At 34.1% G+C, this 22277-nt stretch overlaps 1 protein-coding gene across 2 annotated transcripts in view; it reads left to right on the top strand.

The window, feature by feature from the left end:
• Nucleotides 1–22277, top strand: part of LOC145268233 (leucine--tRNA ligase, cytoplasmic-like) — a 310979-nt gene that overhangs the window by 264615 nt on the left and 24087 nt on the right. The window lies entirely within an intron of this gene.

Below are 22277 nucleotides of genomic sequence, written 5' to 3'. Positions count from 1 at the left end.
GTTAAAATTTATAATATGAGATCAAGTAAAAAAAAAAAAAATTAAAACTATTAATGCTGTTGTGTTCTTAAAAAAAAAATCTTACTAAAAAAACGAATTTGAAAAAAAAAAAAAAATACCAAAAGTGCAGTAGTGTTACTAGAAAAAAAAAATGATAACTGCCTATAGTGATTTCAGATAAAGTCAAAAGAAGCAATGGTTTTATTATTATTATTAAAAAATCAAACTTTTTTTAATGCAACTCATTTGAATGTTCTAACTATTAAAATGTTGATTTCTAATAAAACATAAACAAGCATTGACAGAAGATAGATGGTTCTACTAGTGATGATATGATTCGAATATTTTTATACACATTCACATACAAATTCTCTTCTGAATTCCCAATTCCAATTCTTTTAGATCCCTAAATATTTAGTTAATAAAGGTTTAATTATTTTATTTTAGGAATACCATAAAAAGTCATGTAATATTTCCGCAAATGTAAAAATATGTTTGTGTATGTGGGGAGGGGGATTTATAAATTTTAGTTTCACTCGTAGTTTTACAAGAAAAATAAATATTTATTTTATTATTAGTACTAGCAATGAAAGATAAAGTTTTAATCAAAAACAAACGCACAAATAAAAAAAGCAATTAAAAGAATCGTTTTTCGTATCTGAATATAGACACAAATTTTTCCAATTCAGATACACTCAAAAGTTCTGAGTTTTCTGGTTTGGATTAATCATTCCAACAATAGTTTCAATAAATTATCTATTATAGAAATGTCACCTCTCTGTTTAAATATATGTATGTCTTGCAAACTTTCGACAGAGGCGACGGATCCTGACAAGATCAGTATCACTTTGAAGCTTGACATCTCTGACGACAAATATTGAAAAATTGGCCTCAAATATTAATTCCTTCACCATAAACTCAGCCGTTTTGTACAAGGAGGGGTCGATTTTTTTTTTTGCCAACATTTTAACAAGTCATCGTCACCGTTAGATTGACTTTGGTTAATTTCAACGCTTTTGACTTCTGGTTACGTCATAGAGATATCGGCTAAGACGTCAAATTTTCTTTCACTTTCTTTTTCACTTTTGCGTCATGAGTTTGAGCCTGCCTAGGTACTACCACTTTTAAAAAAAAATTTTTTTTTTGTTGCTCAACACACACCTCTAAACACTCGGGCAGCACTGGGCACCCAGGCTAGTCAAATATACAGGATGGTCCACTTGACAGTAACCCAATCTCTCAATCACAATATTTTGTGCATTTCCATTTACTGGTCTTCCAACAAGGACAGACATGAGGTCATTTTTTTTTTAATGTGGAAGGGAATCCAGCATCCCAGAAAGAGTTACTCTGGGACAAAAACTAAAATTGCCTCAGGTTGTCTTTTTTACATGTCATATGCTGAATATGTTGCTTTTTTGATCCAATTCTCCCCTCCACCAAATTTCTTATTTTGTTCTAGCTGGGGATGATGTATCCTGCTGGATGTCAGACATTCACTCACTATTTCATACATTCCAACCAAAATACCTTTTAAAAATTCTAACTATCCTCTTAAGTGTAATTGTATGAATCTCTTTTGCACTCGGTTGAATATACTTGCCATGTAGTTTTTGCCATTCTCATTCAGGAGTCCAGTTGCTTCTATAATTACTGGAATGATGGAGATCTTCCCAAAATTCCAGTTTCTTTTCATGTCCTATATAACACTTTGGTATTTGTTGCTTGCCTCATCCAAAGTATTTTTGTAAATAATTTCATACAATTACACAATGAAAGATCTATTCCCATTCTTACTTATTTTTTTTTATTGGGAGGTTACCACTTATCAAGGCCCGAAGACTACTTAAGGATAAAGGTTAAGTGTTAAGTAGATTGTGAGACCAAGATCAGTCATGGTGGAACTTTGGTAGGGCTGAATTATTTCATTAGAAATTTTGTCACATTTGATTTGAAAATGACCATATTGTAGTCAGCCGAGAAGCAGACATACAGTATTGTATTCGACAGACAGACGGATCTTGGAAAGAAACTTTGCTTATTGAATTTTTGGTTAGTTTTAGATGCAGATACAGAGTGAGGAAAGTAGTTGGCAGTTGTTAGGCTAGGCAAGTATGCTTTTATGAGGAAGGACCAAAAAAATGTCAAATAAAAGTCATATTGTACTTATCCGTTATGGAATAAAGTTCTCCAAAAAAAAAAAAAAAAATGACACTTAATTTGATCAGGTAGTTTTTTTTTGTTTTTTTTTTTATACATAGAAGAAAAAATTTGTTTTGATACAGCGATCAAATTAAGTGAATTTTTTTTTGAGAACTTCATACCATAAAGGGTACATACAATATAACCTTTTTCCAATATTTACATACTGTATGAGTACCTTTCTTTTTTTTTAACTTATGGTTATTATGAACTCATTTACAAGCTTTTTTTAATTTTGTATTTGAGATGGTGGAGTGGTTGTGTTGTGCTCATTTTTTGGTTTCGGTTAATGGAGGAGAAATCCTTCATGACTGGTACATTTTTTATTTTTGTTACTAACCACAGTACCTCTTTTTGGGGAGCTAGCTTACCCCCTACATTAAAAACCGACCTCATGTCTAACTCTGCCCTCGTGGGAAGGCAAGTAAACAACAACAAAAAAAATACAAAACAAACAAGTTGTTCTCTCTCTCTCTCTCTTTCTCTCTCTCTCTCTTTCTCTCTCAACAATGATTACATGTGTTTCCTTATATACTTTGAAAGTAACAAACATTGATTACTACCAAGGAAAAATGCAAAAGAACACTATTTTCACGCTATTCACTTTAGAGGGGAATAATTTTCATACCATCACCCCAGGGTTCCTTTAGGAAGAGGGGGGAATAATGCAAAGTTAAGTTTACAGGAACCTATTTTCTGGGAGGTGGGGGGGGGCTATGTTTCTTTTGTTTTTTTCCACTTTTGAGCTTGTACAACTTCTTACATTTTTCGGCTTTTACAATTTTTTAAAAAAATATTTTGGCAGGGTGGGGCAATTTTTACATTAGATCCAAATTAATTTCCTTGAGAATGACGAGTTTTAGAATTGTCCAGTATACTCATTAAGACAAGGTCATTTATATTTGGCGTAGACAGGTACTTTTCAAGATATAAATACCTGCATTCTGCACTGTAATTCACTTGTGGAGGTTGGGGGTGTTTATTGCGACAGCCGTTCTTATCATGGGGAGGTTGGGGGGGGTCTATTCCGAAAACTGTTAACATGAGTAGTTGGGGGGGTGGTCACCAACAACAACTGTACTTTATTTTTTTACGCAGGAGGGGGGATATGCTTCCACCGGGTAACGCCGGTTAACAGGTCCTGCTAGTTTGTAATAATAATTTAAACAGTACATGCAAAATTTGAACCAGATATAACTAACTAGCCGCTCGGCTTTGCTTGGAACATGCTGGCTTTTGCCAAGCATCAACGCTTGTCAATGAAAATACTGGAGAAAACATTTAAATATAATAAAATCATCAGAAAATAATAAATAAATAAAAAATATAATGAAAAAAAGAAACAATGATTTATAGTAATAAATTTTATTTTATTCTGTAACAGATTTTTTTAAGTGAAAAAAAAAATAGTCATTTGTACTTTTTTTTCCCCCAACCAATTTTTTGGGTCAAATAAAATTGAACAAAACTAATAAAAAAACCACTTTTTGTGTTTTTCATATTTTTTAACAGAGGTAAAAAAAAAAAGCTTTTTTTTTTTTTTAATGTATTTTTCATGTAATATTTTCCAGTTTTTTCTTTATCTTTATAAATAATGTAAAGTAAACTTTTTTGTTGCTATTTTTGTTTTTCTCTCATGAACTTTTTTTTTTCATGTATGGTGGGGCTGGACAACCGATTTTTTAAATTAGATTAAATTAAGACAGCCGGGATATTCCCTTAGGATTAAGTAAACTTTTCTACACTCTCATCAGACAATGAGGTAAGAAGAGACAGCGGATGTGGAAAAAACTTCGCCAAACCAATGGGGTAGCTTTTCAATATATGGTTTAAGATGAAAACAAAACGATCATTATCAAATTTCTGTCTCCACATAAACTCAAAAAAATAAATGTTGAGAAGCTCGCTGCTGGTCCTGTTAATTTTTTTTTCTTTTTTTTTTTATATTTTCCCTAAAGATTGTCTGCCCTTTGCCATGCATTGATTGGCATCTTACGTCAAATTAGAATTAAACCTAAGTGTATAACGTCATGTTTCAAGCAAAACCGAGCGGACAGTTAGTTTGTATTTATTTGTTTCTCCACTGAGCAAATTAGGCACAAGGCCGTTTTTTAACATAGAGAGTTAAGGGAGGGGGGACCAGGTCTCCCGAGAGGGAACTAGATAGTGACAATCAGTATGGAGGGTTTTCCCTACATTGACCAAAACTGATTGCTCAAGAGCAATGGTATTATATGTGGGATTGTCCCCCACATATTGCCTTTGATTGCAGCAGATGCCAGAATAGATACTACACTTTGAATTCCTTTGCATCCTAGGCAATCCAGGACTTGGTGACACGCACCATACAGTTAGTTACGTCAGATTAAAATTCTGCAAAGTACCATTTAAACAAGTATTTAAAAAGAATGACTTCTTAAAAAAGAATTTGTGGGTTTGTATTACTGTACACATAGATTCGAAAAAGTTGTCAAAAAACAAATATAGAACAAATAAATGTTATCAAAGGCAAGATAAGTTACTTTTCTACCTAACTGGATATAATTCACGTGTTTTTATTCAGTGTAGAAAACAACCGAATACATGTCAACATGTCACGGTAACATATATTGAGCGAATTTCTAACAGTATTTTGTCTAGTTTATTATTTATAATACCTTTTCCCAAACGTACCCTCTCCGAGAGACAGTCGGCTGCCATTTTGAATTTTCCAATACATCGGTAAACATTGCATGTTTTTCGAGCTGAATAAACATGTTACACTGAATAAAAACACGTGAATTATATCCAGTTAGGTAGAAAAGTAAATTATCTTGCCTTTGATAACATTTATTTGTTCTATATTTGTTTTTTGACAACTTTTTCGAATCTATGTGTACAGTAATACAAACCCGAATTTGTAATATAACATCAAGCAATAAAAAATTGTTAATGCAATGATATTCTTAAAAAGATAGCTTACTATTTAAAAAATAATAAATTGTAATATGTAGTTAATCAATAAAAAAAAACTGCAGTGATGTTACTAGTAAAAAAAAAAGTGATAATTTCCACTAGTGAATCCAGATGGAATCGAAAGAAAATGTCAATGGTGTCTTACTTATGGTCGACTCAGCTAGTATTTGCATTACTTTTAAGTGAGTCACCGTAAATTTATATGTACATATATTTTCAAATATTTATTTTCAAATGACTGAATTGATAATAATTTAAACACGTATTTAATATGTACATCTGTATTATGTGTATATGTTTATGCATTTCTATGGGCAGGATTAACTCCTAAACTAATTATCAGAAAAGAAACTAGTGAGGATCAATACTTTTCTGAAAAACTAAAGATGATTTGTTTACTTTTTTTTTATATTACAAAGTTCCTTCAATGAGTTTCCAGACTTGTTTTGTACAGGCATTCAAAATTGTTGTAAACTCTTGAAAATTTAGTATGTTATTGCTATACGTCTTATGAGATGACTGACAAGTTTTTATGATTTCAGGTTCAAATGAATGGCTACAGCAGAAATTGAAATACACCCTACTAAGGCCTGATTGTCACAACTGGCGAATTTCAAAAATGCAATCTGGATGTGAAGACATTTTAAAAAACAATATGCAATAGCATTCTGTTTTAAACTTGGAAATTGCTGCAGAAATGTATTACTTTTGGACCATCTTGCATTAATTGAGCATCAGTTTTTGAGTGGCATAAGAGATTTAAGAGAGACAGGGAGTCTGTGAGGGATGATGAGAGATGTAGGAGTAACACCAAAATTGATTGACCAAGTAAAGGATTTTATGGATAAGGACCGTCATGTGTCCTTAGAGACAGTAAGTGCACAGTTTGATGTCAGTGTGGGAACTGTACATACATTTATTCATGAGGAACTGGAGATGCGGAAGATTTGAACAAAGTTTGTTCCAAGAGTACTCCATCCTTATCACAGACTATTTGGCCAAGATGGGCATCACTCTCCCTATAGTCCAGACCTTGCTGCCTGTGACTTTTGGTGATTCCCTAAACTTAAGGAAAACCTTTAGAGGCTGTTGTTATGAGAGAATTGGGGAAATGAAAAAGTCTGTGATGAGGGTTATTAACGCACTCACACAAGAGGACTTCCATGGGGCTTTCCAGAAGTTATTGGAATGGTACAACAAGTGCATTGCATCCGGAGGAGATCACTTCAAACTGCACTAAAGTTTCATGTGTGTACTATCAATAAAAGTGCCCATACAAAAAAAAGTCTGGAAACTTATTGAAGGCACTTCGAATTTTGAATTTTATATAAATTAAGGATGATTTTCCGAAAATAACAAACGAAACAAAAATGGCATGAAAGACTAAATATACTCTTCTACCTATCTGAATATTTTTTTGTGTGTGTATGTTTTGACTTCTTTTAAAGTGATTTTAATTAAAAGCTAGCCTGGGTGACCAGCATTGCGCGGGTGTGTGTAAGGGTGTTGATTGAGCAAAACAAAATAAAATAACGGGGGCGGGGGAGAAAATTAGGAGTAGTAGCCAGGCTTGAACCCGTAATGTGCCAGAAGAAAAGCAAACAGTCTTATCAATGTGCCCACTGCGATTGTGACGTCACGGATAGTCGAAATAACATCTTTTATGCAAAGTTTGAATGATTTGCAAAAATGTCAATGAAAAATGTGACCCCCTCCTTGTAAAAAAAAACCCCGGCCCAGTTGATATTAAAAGAATTAATGTTTTTGGCAAAGTTTTTGATATTTATCGTCCAAGAGACCAAGCTTTAAAACGATACCAATTTTGTCATGAACTGCTGTGTCTGAAAGTTTTTGGCAGACATACACACATTTTGCCTTTTATATTATAGATAAAGGTAGTGTAAAGCTTGTTGAGTTTAAACGAAAAACAAAATGGTCTCATTAAAGCTATGGTCAAGCCTTGATAATCGCTTGAAAATCAAAAATTAAAAAAGATACTGGTAGAACATTACATTTTTTGCATGATTGGTGACCTTTATTGGAGGGGTTTTTGTCAGTGTTTTTGTTTTAATTTTCGAGTTTTAAGCAATTATCAAGGCTTGGACTAAACTATTTTGATTTTCGTTTTGGGGGGGGGGAGATGGTTTTCCCCAACATCTTGGGGAAATAGATACAGCAAAAATCTGAAAGCTTAACTGGTCTACAGCCAGAGTTAAGTGTGATTCTTAACTTAAGCCAGACGTTCATTTCTGCGCATTCACTTAACAATCCATTTCTGCAAGTCAACATTTTGATTGACATCGCTAAATTTGAACGTTTTTCACTTTCTATCATGTCATGGCGTAGCGGTAAGATGTCAGGTTTTCTTTCACTTTCTTTTACGCTTTTGCGTCACAGGTCTGAGCCTGCCTACCTACTAACACTATTTTTTTTTTTACGCACATTAAACCTGGGCAATGCCGAGCACCCCTGCTATTATATATATAAAAGTGAAATTGTCTGTGTGTGTATCTGTGTGTGTGTGTGTACATTTCCCTATCAAACTACTCAGTCAATTGTCGGTCTACAGACTCGAGATATTTCATAAGGGATATTGAGATTTGGGAAAATCTTTTTAATAGATTTTTGGCCAGAAATTTGTCAAGGCCTCAAAGTTCAACAATTTAACCTTTGAAAACTCTACCAAAATCCTCTGCCAATTTTGGGTCTGAACACTTGAAATTTTAGATGTAGGTTACTTGGACATGGATCAAACTTTTTAATTTGATTTGAGACCAAAAAAATAAATATTAGGGGGTTACAATTGGGATCAAAGTTAAAAAAAAAACTTTGACCTCTGCAGTCTCTACCAAATTATTCAGTCAGTTTCTGGTCTAAACATTTGAAATTTTACATAAAGCGTATTCAGAGATAAGGCAAGCTTTTTAATCGATTTGGGTCGAAAATTTGAGCTGTCAAGGGGTCAAAGTCCAAAAGATTTGACCGTTGCGGTCTCTAGCAAACTACTCAGCCAATTTTTGGTCTAAACATTTAAAATTTTACATAAAGGGTATTCAGACATGCAGCAAGCATTTTAATCAGTTTTTGGGCAAAAATTCGGCTGCCAAGAAGTGAAAGTTGAAAGAGTTGACCTTTGTTGATTCTACCAAACTCCTCTGCCAATTTTTGTTCAAAACACTTGAAATTTTAGATGTAGGTAACGTGGACATGGGTCAAACATTTTATTTTTATTCCATGGGGTTTTAGCCATCTCATACATTTCAGCTATGAGATCTTTTAAAGATTCTAACCATTCCTTTAAGTAAAATTATTTGAATCTATCTTGCATTCGGTTCGCTGGGTATATTTGGCAGGTAGTTTTTGAAATTCTTTTTTATGAATCCAGTTGCTCCTATAATTTCTGAAATAATGGAAATCTTCTAAGATTCTAGTTTTTTTGTTTTTTTTATGTCGTACATAAGACCTTGATATTTTGTTTTCTTGTTAGATTCTGGGTAACACTGGATTACCCGATGGAGCAAGGAAACAAAAGATGGTACTACAGTATGTTACAATGTTATTGAAATGGGTGTTTTCAGTGGCAGAGGAATGTTATTGAAATAGGGTAGATATTTGAAACAATAATATTTATAGGTTTTTGCGATAATAAAATACGATTAGAATTTAGTTAAACAAAAGTTAAGGTAGTTAACAATAACAGGGATGACCTTGATGTAAGACTGACCTGGTTACATAATGTGGTAACTAGCAAAGAAACGAGTTTATCATATATTCACAAAACTGATCAGAGTTTTTGCAGTCAGTCAGATAGCAGATGGGTATTGAGTTGAAACTGGAGTTGTTGGCTCGGAAGAGATTTGGACTCTTGCAGCTATGGAAGCGTCTAGTGGACACAACTAGAGCTGTAGAAATTAAAATAACCATCTGCAAACTCCAAGGGAAACGTGAATAAAGTTATCTGTGAATTATAATTTGGCATTCCTTCAGAAGGAGACATCTGTTACATGACTCTAAGACCAACCGCCAGACAACAGCGACTATGAAGATGTATGCTTTATCTTTGCACCACACAAACAGGAATGGTAATTAAATGTATCACGTGCACTTACACAAGAGACGAAGAAAAAACATTATACGTATATTAAAAGAGACACTAGATGATATGGCTCGGTAACATATATACATGGATATATGCATACACATATATGTGTATGCATATATTCTTGTCCCATATCACTATGTCAGGTTTAATAGCTTCATTTTCAAAGTACGTAGCTGCAGGAATTTCGTAGTGATAATGGATGCTGTATGACTTATTTCCAACTGTTCTTTCTGGTAAACATGTTCCCAGGATTTGCTGCTGCATTCGGTATTCAATTTGCATCTTTCTCTATCTCTCTCTCTCTGTCCATTTGCGTCTTTCTCTCTCTGTCCATTTGCGTCTTTCTCTCTCTGTCCATTTGCGTCTTTCTCTCTCTGTCCATTTGCGTCTTTCTCTCTCTCTCCATTTGCGTCTTTCTCTCTCTCTCTCTCCATTTGCGTCTTTTTCTCTCTCTCTCTCCATTTGCGTCTTTTTCTCTCTCTCTCTCCATTTGCGTCTTTCTCTCTCTCTCTCTCTCTCCATTTGCGTCTTTCTCTCTCTCTCTCTCTCTCCATTTGCGTCTTTCTCTCTCTCTCTCTCTCTCCATTTGCGTCTTTCTCTCTCTCTCTCTCTCTCCATTTGCATCTTTCTCTCTCTCTCTCTCCATTTGCATCTTTCTCTCTCTCTCTCTCCATTTGCATCTTTCTCTCTCTCTCTCTCCATTTGCATCTTTCTCTCTCTCTCTCTCCATTTGCATCTTTCTCTCTCTCTCTCTCCATTTGCATCTTTCTCTCTCTCTCTCCATCTCTCCATTTGCATCTTTCTCTCTCTCTCCATTTGCATCTTTCTCTCTCTCTCCATTTGCATCTTTCTTTCTCTCTCTCTCTCTCCATTTGCATCTTTCTCTCTCTCTCTCTCTCCATTTGCATCTTTCTCTCTCTCTCTCTCTCCATTTGCATCTTTCTCTCTCTCCTTCTCTCTATTTACATCTTTCCATTTGCTTCGTTTTTCTCTCTCCCTCTCTTTCCATTTATTTCCTTGTCTCTCATTTCTTGTATGCCCCCCCCCATTTAACACTCATAAAATGACTGATATTCCACAAACATGACAGCAATAGGAAAGAGGGAATATTATTACATTTATGTCGATATAACTGTGCATTTCTATGGCGAAAATAAATTACTAAAGAGGGTTGGGGTATTCATATCAGCAGGATTATTCTTGGATTTTATGACTCTGATAAAACATTTTCCATTAATTGTGCATAAAACCTGACCCTAACTTTCAAACACACCAGAAGCTGGCACCCGGGGCTGCCAATTGAGCTATGGAAGCACAAAACAGATACAATACTTTCGCTATTGCTCCCAAAGCGCTTACTTATATGTTTGGACAAAATATTAAGATATTTTTGTTAATATATTTTTTTCAAACATATTTGTTTTTTTTTTTTTTTGTCTTTTCAATTATAATTAGTTTTTTTTTTTAATGTACTTTATTTTAATATACTTTATTTTAATATACTTTATTTTAATATACTTTATTTAGTTAAACCTGCATAATCTATTATGATCTTTGCCAGCAAAATATTAAGAAAGTTTTTGTTAATATACTTTTTCAAACATATTTACATTTTTTTTTTTTTTTTTTTTTTCAAATATAGTTATTTAAAAAATAAAAAAAATAATTGAAAAAAAATAGTTTACATATTTTTATATATTTTTATTATATGGGTGAAAAAAATAAGCATACACATTTTAAAACTGTTAAACTATTTTCTGTTGCATATTCACATTTTTTGAAACTGCTAAAACTGTAAAAAATGTGATACATCCATATTTTTTCATGTTTCTGTAAGTAAATATATTTTTAAAATATGTAAATAGTTTGACAAAATATGACATTAGTTTAAATAAAACTAGTTATCCGATAAGATATGCGATTAAAAAAAGTAAAAATTAATCGATAAAAAAAAGTTTACATATTTTTATATATTTTTTTTATAAAGGGATGAAAAAAGAATAAACAAAATATATTTGAAAATTGTATCCATTTTGTGCTTCCATACCTCAATTGAGACGCGGGTGCCAGCTTCCGGCATGTTTAAAAGTTAGGGTCTGATTTTATTCACAATTATCTATTTTCCTTCTTTTTATCTATGATATTTATAAGAGCATACGCTTTGAACTTTGAAACAAAAAAAAACTCAAAATCGAAGGATGTCTCCAAATGATCCAATGAAATAATTCTAGATAATTTGAATGGTATATCCCTATTATATACTCTGTGAGATTGTAGATAGGTGTGTATGTGTATATTTATAATGTATGTGTGATACATTTGTGTGCAATCATACACACAGATGCATGTGTGTGCTATATTTGTATGCCTGTATGTGTATGTATTTATACATCTGCCCCTGTGATATATGTATAATTTACGTGCAGTACAATATACATGTATGCACTGAGATGTGTGTGCTTATATATTTATTTTCTCAGCAAGAGATTAAGGACAAGTTCAGGTGGGGTTATGAAAAGCAACTATTAGTTGAAGTGCATTCTAGCCTCCAAAAAATGCGTGAGCAATCCGTCAACACTCCCTGGTATGAGCCTCTCAGGTGATATGCAATAAACAACCTCCTCCTCAGAGAGAACCTCTGAGGATTGGACCGAAACATGTCTCGGCAATAAAGCCGCTGTTGACTTGATTGTCTTATACATATCCTCTTTGACTAGCACAAACAGCACCTACTCTATATCATACATATATATGTGTACGTATATATGTTTGTTTGGTATATGTATATATTTCTTTATCTAATATATAAAATTAAGTCTATCAGATTCTCAAAGTTAGACCAAATAATTATTATTATTAGCAGTTCAACCTGGCTTTGCTCTGGCCCAGAGCATAATGTACTCTTCATAACTTTATGTGTATATATATATATATATATATATATATATATATATATATATATATATATATATATATTAAAAAGTTTGACTCATGTCCAGGTAACCTACATCTAAAATTTCAAGTGTTTAGACTCAAAATTGGCGGAGGAGTTTGGTAAAGTCTGCAAAGGTCAACTTTTTCAACTTAGACTTCTTGGCAGCCAAATTTTCGCCCAAAAACTGATTAAAAAGCTTGCTGCATGTCTGAATACCCTTTATGTAAAATTTTAAATGTTTAGACCCAAAATTGGTTGAATAGTTTGCTAGAGACCACAAAGATCAAATCTTTTAAACTTTGACGCCTTGGCAGCCAAATTTTCGGACAAAAACCAATTAAAAAGGTTGCCCTATGTCTGAATACACTTTATGTAAAATTTCAAACGTTTACACCAAAGATTGGCTGAGTAATTTTGTAGAAGCCGCAGAGGTAAAAATTTTAAAAACTTTGACCCCAGTTTTTACCCCTTAACATTTATTGTTTTGGGCTTAAATCAAATTAAAATGTTTGGTCCATGTCCAAGTAAGCTACATCTAAAATTTCAAGTGTTTAGACCCAAAATTGGCGGAGGAGTTTGGTAGACTTTTCAAAGGTCAAATCGTTGAATAGGTATTAAAAAGATTTTTCCAAATCTCAATACTCCTTATGTCAAATGTAGTGACAATTGACAGAGTAGTTTGGTAGGGAAATGTATAAACACACACACACACACACACACACACACACACACACACACACACACACACACACACAATGAGGATCTCTCCAATTTTTATCAAAATTGGAAATATTTTCTAAATTTTTACCAGCTATAGGCAACTAGCCAAACTACTTAGTGGATGGCTTGGCAAAGGCTAAGGGAGTAAACCCTGACTAAAATCAGATTTGGATTCGATAGGTGGATGGTAAGGCACTGCAACATCTTTCTGGCAACTCTTGCTCTGATTCTGACCATATTGGCTTGCCTTTTCGGCGGACTTTGTTTGCAGCACCAAAAAGGAGGGCCCTGGTAACTAGGCAAACCTAGGTCTCCTTATCACCCACCCAGGCCTGCACCCGAAGAGCCAATTCCAGCTTTGAACTGTATAGCCACAGCAGATGCTGCAGTGCACCAAACTAGATGTAGAATGTCATTGTCTTGTTAGACAAAAGGTTGCCATTATAGTAGTAAATAGCTACTGGCTTGATAACCATTATTCTATAGCAAGGCACCTATATATATTATTAAGCTCAGTTGAATACAAGAATAAAGAATCTAGTATCAATTAAAGTCATCAATAAATTCTCAAACTTGTAATTTGATTTTCAGATTTTTTTTCCTGGTTTTATGTTTTTCAGTTTTAAATTCGGAAAAAAAAATGGATCATTTTACAAAGTTTAAATGTAAGTTTTCAGAAGGGTGCCATATATATATATATATATATATATATATATATATATATATATATATATATATATATATATATAATGATAGTTAAATGGATGAGAGTATTTGGGTTAGTAGATGTAGAACAGTTGAAACAGCAAGGCTATGTTGGCAGGAGGACATGGAATTCCTAACATGCTAAACCATTTAAATATGATAGTTTGATAGCTGTAATATCCTTGGATTAGTTGTTAATCTAATTTTTGTTTATCGTCTACCAATTGCTACTGTTTAACCACCAGTTAATCTGAAGAGATTATGGGATTAAAAGATTCAACAATTTAAAGGATTAATGAGAAATTTATTGCCATTGGCAAAACTTAATAGTTTTAAAGCAATGCCCACCCTACAATACTAATATCTGTCTTAATAGATGAATATGTACTCCATTGGTATGTGTCTCAAGTGTTGTTAAGGAATGCTGGTCTCTGTATACTATTTCTCCTAGCCTTCAACGCTATATTAATACTTTTACATTTTTTATTTCTCTGACTTTCAATTCTATTGTTATAAATAGAACTAGCTGATGAAACTCACCACTTGAGTTATTTTCATGGCAAGTGCTCGGCTTAGCTCCAATCTGTGGTCCCCCCTTGCCAAACTTTCACAAGAAACACCCGTCTAGCAGAAAACACTATCAATAATTTCCCCCACTCTTTATCTGTGCCTAAACCTAAGCATAGATTCCATGAGCAAAGTTTCTTTCTTAGAACTGCACGCCTATGGAATTGTCTTCCGTTTTCCTGCTTTCCAGCTGACTACAATATGGTTGTCTTAAAGTCTAACGTAAACAAGTTTTTGATGAGCCGTTATCGAATTTCCATTACTAATGATTACTATATTGTCCAATTTCTGCTGTGCACTGGCATTGGTTTCTCGATTCTGTTTAGGGTTAAACTTTTTTTTTTTTTTTTTATTTTTTTTAAAAAACTTTTTCATCCCAACTAAGGCGTCAGAAGGGCTAGCACATATTTTAAGACCAGGTAGAAAAGCAATGAATTATCTTTCAATAACCCAGTATAGATGGATAATACTTCATTATCTCAAAACATTTGGTTTCTAAATGTGAATAAGTACTCGTCATTGATTGAAGAATTTTAAGGAAGGTTTCAATGCAACATTACAGAATCCTTGTTTTCTTGTAATGAAACATAAAACCATCTGTAAATACTGTAAACATATTATGCAAATTAATATGAAAATGACAAGCAATAGATATTAATTAAAATTTCTTATTCAATGCAGTTAATATATAATATATTAAAAATAAATGAAAAACACAAAACTCATAATTAATAGCAACCAATAATTATAAATAGTATGAATTAGAAATACAACATTAGTTCGTTGTATCTGTATTATAACAAGGCATATTGCCACTTCGACACGAGAGGCTACTAACCTTCTTTTTTTTTTTTTTCTTTTTATTAGTGTTCACCAATATCAAGGCATTTGCCACTTGGACGTAAGGGACTATTATTTGGGACCATGTCTAGGAAAGATTAAGATGTTGGTTTACATTACATTTAAACTTCTGCATATCGGTACAGCTAGGGAAGCAGGTAGCAGGAAAGGAATTCCAAAGAAAACTTTCTGGCATTTAGGGACCTCAACAGTGAAGGGGTGAGATTTTATTGCTAAGCAGGTTTTTTGGAGATATGTATGTTGAGGGGGGCACAAATGCAATGAGTTCATCAGAACACATTCCATTGAAATATTTGTAAAATGGGCACAGAAATGCAACATTGTGGCTGTGGGGCAGAGGTTGTCACTTAGTTGACAAAGTGGGACCTATAAAGTTGGAAACTCTTTTTTGGACCTTATCCAAGAGAGAGAGAGAGGCTAGTGGTAGATGCACTAGCCCAGATGTGGCGACAATACTCTATGCAGGATACTCTCGAGTGCGAATAGTCTTCTAACTCGATAGAGGGAACCTGCCTTCTTTGCAGCAGCTTTCGCAATGTCCTATCAGGCAAGCTCAAATGCTTGTCTAATCACTGTAATGTTGCAGTTTGAGATCATGTTTACAGGGGACTATATGAGGACATGAATGTCAATACAGTCAAGGAAACAGGAAATAGGGAGGGAACTCCAAAATCTAACAGTTTGAGGGAAGAAACTATTAGAGTAGAAGGCTTTTCAGTATCCAGAAACCTTAACAACAAAGGGTGAGATTTTGCTGTTTGTCGGGTTAATCAGGAGTATGTATGGCAAGGGGGCACAAGTGCTGTGGGTTCCTCATGCATATTCCATGAAAGTACCTGTAGAATAGACACAGGGATGCAATATTGCAGTGATTAGACAAGGTTTTGAGCTTGTCTAAAACAGTGAGACTAGCGATAGATGCACCAGCTCAGATGTGGCAATAATACTCCATGCATGGGCGATTAATGGTATTGCAGAAATATAGGATACTCTCAAGTCTGTTTTCTAGTGCAATAGAATATTTTTCTAGTTAGAAAGACATCAAGTACTTATGGGAAGGACTACATGAAGATTGCCAACATCCTAAATGAAAGTGATTTTTGTGGAACCAATTTGATTTGAACTTGAGTCACTCAGGTTGTTAGTCCATGCTCCATGGAGCATCGTCCCTTCCCAAAACAGTAACTAAAGATATAGAGGAGTTAAAGCAGAGCAGCACAGGCTGGAAAGTTAACCATTTGTGACAGTTTACAATGAAAATTCAGTCATGCAAGAAATTGTGTGTTCGTGTCAATAAGTATGAACCCTGACCCGCCCGACTAGTTGTTAAATCTCACCTCTTTAGATTCCTAGATGTGAGATTTTCTACTCTCATAACTTAGTTTCTCAAACCACTGGCCTTTAGAATTCCTTTCTTGCTTCATCACCCCAACAATACGAACATGCAGGAATTTAAATGTATGTTAACAAACATCCTGTTACCCAACCCAGATTGCTTGACCCTCATAAATCTGACTTGTACCATAGGAGTCTCTTACATTTTGTGGCAACATACCTTATTTGTACCTTTTAAAGACAATTTGAGAGTTTGTCTTTGTTATTCTGATGGACAATCTGATCATCCTAAGGATGTTGGACGATTCACATTGGGAGATTGTTTAAAGTAAAGCTGGTTTGGGTAAAGCCCTGTTGTCCCGAATAGTGTGATCCGCCTGGCAGGACAAGTTTGAGACAACTGGAAGCCAGGTGGGATGCAGAAGCTGCCAGAAGTGTTGACATACAGCGCTTGGTATTCCAAATTGTCACCCATCTGGTATTGGTCAGGCTCAACGTTGCTTAACTTTGAATGAGAACTGATGTTTTCAATGCACTTATGCAGGCTTTACAAAGTAAATGTCTGAAACATTTAAATACTAAACATACTCATGGTTTCTGAGATAAAACAACCTGACAAGGGTTGATCTGTCTTAAAACACAGCCAAAATGTTTTTGAAGGTGAAATCCGCTTTTTTTCTCTTTCAAAATACTAGATCACTAATTTTATTTTTTGTTAAGAAAAGAAAAGTTGCTTCAAAATTAAAAAAGAAATGAATTAAACCCAAAAACGTAGAATGAGATAGGAGCCGACCCATCCTCTGTAACAAATGTGCCTAATTGTTTGCATATAACATCTCTAGCGTTCTAAAAAGAGTGAAATATAAAGAAAAATGTATCCCTTGCTTGAATCATAATGTCCTGCACTCTTACTTCATTTCAGCTGTTAATCAGCTTGAGTTGTTTTTATTTGTATACTTATCTGATTAAATCATATTTAAGTTTAATTAGTCTTGTTTTAAATACAGATAAATAAACAGGATTGACATTTCTTTTTCCCGTTCCCTCTCTCTTTTTCCCGTTCCCTCTCTCTTTTTCCCGTTCCCTCTCTCTTTTTCCCGTTCCCTCTCTCTTTTTCCCGTTCCCTCTCTCTTTTTCCCCGTTCCCTCTCTCTTTTTCCTCTCTCTTTTTCCCGTTCCTTCTCTCTTTTTCCCCCGTTCCCTCTCTCTTTTTCCCGTTCCCTCTCTCTTTTTCCCGTTCCCTCTCTCTTTTTCCCGTTCCCTCTCTCTTTTTCCCGTTCCCTCTCTCTTTTTCCCGTTCCCTCTCTCTTTTTCCCGTTCCTTCTCTCTTTTTCCCCATTCCCTCTCTCTTTTTCCTCTCTCTTTTTCCCATTCCCTCTCTCTTTTTCCCGTTCCCTCTCTCTTTTTCCCGTTCCCTCTCTCTTTTTCCCGTTCCCTCTCTCTTTTTCCCCGTTCCCTCTCTCTTTTTCCCCGTTCCCTCTCTCTTTTTCCCCGTTCCCTCTCTCTTTTTCCCCGTTCCCTCTCTCTTTTTCCCGTTCCCTCTCTCTTTTTCCCGTTCCCTCTCTCTTTTTCCCGTTCCTTCTCTCTTTTTCCCCGTTCCCTCTCTCTTTTTCCTCTCTCTTTTTCCCGTTCCTTCTCTCTTTTTCCCCCGTTCCCTCTCTCTTTTTCCCGTTCCCTCTCTCTTTTTCCCGTTCCCTCTCTCTTTTTCCCGTTCCCTCTCTCTTTTTCCCGTTCCCTCTCTCTTTTTCCCGTTCCCTCTCTCTTTTTCCCGTTCCTTCTCTCTTTTTCCCCATTCCCTCTCTCTTTTTCCTCTCTCTTTTTCCCATTCCCTCTCTCTTTTTCCCGTTCCCTCTCTCTTTTTCCCGTTCCCTCTCTCTTTTTCCCGTTCCCTCTCTCTTTTTCCCCGTTCCCTCTCTCTTTTTCCCCGTTCCCTCTCTCTTTTTCCCCGTTCCCTCTCTCTTTTTCCCCGTTCCCTCTCTCTTTTTCCCCGTTCCCTCTCTCTTTTTCCCCGTTCCCTCTCTCCTTTTCCCGTTCCCTCTCTCCCTTGATTTCTCTCTCTCCCTTGATTTCTCTCTTTCCCTTGATTTCTAACTCTCTCTTGCTTGACCCCTTTCTCTCATTCTCTATTGCTCCACTTTTCTCTTCTTCTATCACTATTTCCTTTTCCCTCTATCTTTCACAAGTGCATCTCTGATGAAGTGACCATCAATATAAAAATTCATATATATATATATATATATATATATATTTTTCTGTTTAGTTTCTCACTTTCCACTGATACCGATGATTTGGCCGATGATTTGTATTAAATTCATATCAGCCACAGATGGCTGATTCAATGCAGTGAAACCGCTGGTTCATCTTTGGAATATGTATGAATAGTTTTCAAATAAATATTTATATTTTAACTCTCACATTCATGATCAAGCACTTTATTTGATTTCTTTTCATCGCTTTCTGACACGCTATATATATAAATATATATATATATATATATATATATATATATATATATATATATATATTTCTAGTCTCTTTACATGTGTCCCACTTTTGGAGACTATAAATATATGTACAGTTTCAATGACATAATGTATAGGAAAATAGATGGTGTGACCATGAGTTCTTCCCAGCTTCTTATTTGTTATCATAGAACTAATTCTCTATTGATTCCAATATATATTAATGATTTCAAAAGTTATAAAACCATATGATTTAGGTACCATCTGCTAGAATCGAACCCAGAACGTGTAGCACTCCAACCTTAGTCGTTATTTATCTCTCTAACATCATTACCATCTGAGCTACCGACAGATGAATATGAAAGGTTAAAAATTAAGCGGTTTTGACCTATGACTGTACAATTTTGTGCATACGCAAAACTAACAGCAGGAGTAATGGTTAACTATTTTGTTTTTAATTTTGACCTCTTAACAACAATTTTTGCTGGACAGAAACCAAATTGAAAGTGTTACAGGCTCAAATACCATGTATATAAAATTTTAACTAGACCAAATAATCAGAAATGTTTGGTAGAGACGTTGTGCACACCCACCAACAAGGTCACTTTTATACATATATATATATATATATATATATATATATATGTGTGTGACCTTGTATTTATGCACTAGAACGTTTTCACTTAAATTCTACACAATTATGCAGAATGTAGAAACTATGCATAAATAGGAGTCAACGTAATAGTGGAATGAAACCAAACATCTAATAAGAAACCATAAAAAAATGAATAAATAATTTATATTCATTTTTGATAGGAGTATGCAAATCAGTTAACCTTCATGTAGTTGCTTGCATATCCTTGACCAAGTATATTAAGAAGTTCGTTTTAATAATTTTTAAATAGAAAATATACTAATATCAATGCAAGAATGAGAGAAAAACTCGACTGTATAGATATAATGCATGGACAATGCCGGGTAGCCCTTTAATAAAATATTTTCTCCTAAATCACAAGTAAAAGTATTATTTTTTATTATAAATCCTTTGAGATGAGTCATTTGTGTATTCATTTTTTTGCGGACTGTTGTCCTCATCTTAATAGTTGTTGTTGTGTCACTATGTTTCAGCCAACTCACCTTCTGGCCTTCTACAAAAACGTGGTGAGATAACAACAACTATGGAAGGCAGTAATTACTGGGGACGCAGTTATAAGGCTCAGCTTTCCTATCCCATTGCGGTTGATCACCTGAAGAAGACCAAAGGATGAGTCAACCAAAACGTGGTGAAACAGCAACCGCTATGAAGATAAGGATAACAGTCTGCAAAAAAAAAAAAAAAAAAAAAAAATGAATGCATAAAAGTAAATGATTATGTAGATCAAAAAGACAGAATAGTTAATGAGTAGATAGTAAGATTGGTTTGTTGTCAAAGGAAATGTAGGCTTGATTATTTATTAGTTTGTGCTGTTATTCTCTTGAATTCAGTCCAGACTAAAAATTGATGCAGTGATGAGATTGTCTCGTTTCTATCGATCAATAAAATGTCTTATTATGCTTATCATGTACTTTCAATTTTTCTCCTTTGGATGTAATGCATATATTAGAAAAAAAAAATGTCTGCTTTTTGAAAATTCATTGTCTATATAACATGAAAATAAAAAACAATAATAAATGAATCAACTAAAAAGTAAGAATTCTAAACCGAAATTTTATTTTCATTATATAGAATAAAAATAAAATAAAAATTTTACTGTGGATAAACCTTTGCAAAACATGAACAATGGTACCAAATCTATTTTGGTAGTTCAATTAGCCACCGAATTATGACTGTTCAAAGTTTGTTGGAAATCAGAACAGTTGTCGCCTCGTATTATTTTGATTCATCAGACTACTGTTCTCATCTTAAGTGTGCTTTTTACAACATTTAGGTCGATGTAACCTCTGACCTTCTTCAGGTGTATCTTGTTGAATTCCGGAATTTGGATGGAATTTTGAGCGAAACTTTTTATTTACCTCACGGAGGTAGCGTGGTCTTGTTCAGGCAGCCATCATTGGTTAGAGGTCCTAAGTAATTTGCAGTTGTATTTTTCTCACACTGAGGACCCGTGGCGCAGTGGTTAGAAAAAATCAATTGTAAAAAGTGACCTTCTCCTGAAGGTTGAAGGTTCAATCCTCAGTGTGGGCGACCGAAAAATACAATTGCAAATTACTTAGGACCCCTATCCAGTCATGGCTGATAGAACAAGAGCATGTTATCCCTGTGAAATAAAGGGTTCCGTTTGAAATTCCGTCCAAATCCCTGAGTTCGACAGAAACATTCCTGAGTTTGATAAGATACACCTGAAGAAGATTGGAGATTCCATCGATCAAAACGTGAAAATCACACTCAAGATGAAGACAGTAGTTCGACGAATCCAAATATGAATAACCAATCCTCATCTAAAAAATTCAGAAATGTCATTTGTCGTCTCGTGTATTGTTCATCCAGAGAACACATTTCACAGTGTAAAAATACTAAAAATGCAACTTTTTGGAACAAGTTAAAAATCCTTACAAATATATCATGTTATCTTGTCGGAAATGAAAATTAATCATAATGGAAACAATAATAAATCAAGCGCAATCTAAAAATTTAGCAAAATCCAATTTCACACAAAAAAAAAAAAAGCATACAAAAATTACACCAAAGTGAAAATTTGATTGTTCATATAAGATTTTTCAACAGCTAACACATTGAATCTTTATCATATGATAGAGATCAACTTTTATTTTAATAGTAAATCAATGCAAACAAGACATCAGATTTGAACCATATGAAACACAATTTAATATAAAGATAAACATTTCATTCACTGAAGTTTTCAACTTAAAAAAAAAAAAAAACCTCCATTAAATCTCTCGTATTCATGAGTGGCTCTTTTTTCAAGATGAGACATTTTTTATATGCATAAACACACAATATAATGAAGATTAAGTTGAAAACACCAAACTTTAAAAAATAAAACTAACTTAAACGTTGACCCAAATCCTATCACCTTTTGAAGCTCAACTTAGTTCATGTAAGATTCATTTCAACAGCTAACACATTGAATCTTTGTTATACGATTTATAGCATAATAGAGATACAATTAGATTTTTATTTTAATAGTAAAACAGTGAAAAACAAAACATCAGATTTGAACCATGTGAAAACAGATGAAATACAATTTAATACTAGGATTTTATTCACTGAAGTTTTCAACTTTTATTTATTTATTTATTTTTTTTTTTTAGTGAAAAACAACTTAAAACCACCATTGAATCTCTCGTATTGATGAGTGGCTCTTTTTTTTTAACATGGGACAGTTTTTATGTGCATAGGCACACAATATAATGCAGATTAAGTTGAAAACACCAAACATTAAAAAAATGAATTGCCTGCCATTGAAAATTGT

This window comes from Euprymna scolopes, chromosome 43 (genome assembly GCF_053919585.1).
Source record: "Euprymna scolopes isolate OS-2025 chromosome 43, ASM5391958v1, whole genome shotgun sequence".
NCBI lineage: Eukaryota > Metazoa > Mollusca > Cephalopoda > Sepiida > Sepiolidae > Euprymna > Euprymna scolopes.
This window is presented reverse-complemented; position numbering and strand designations above follow the sequence as displayed.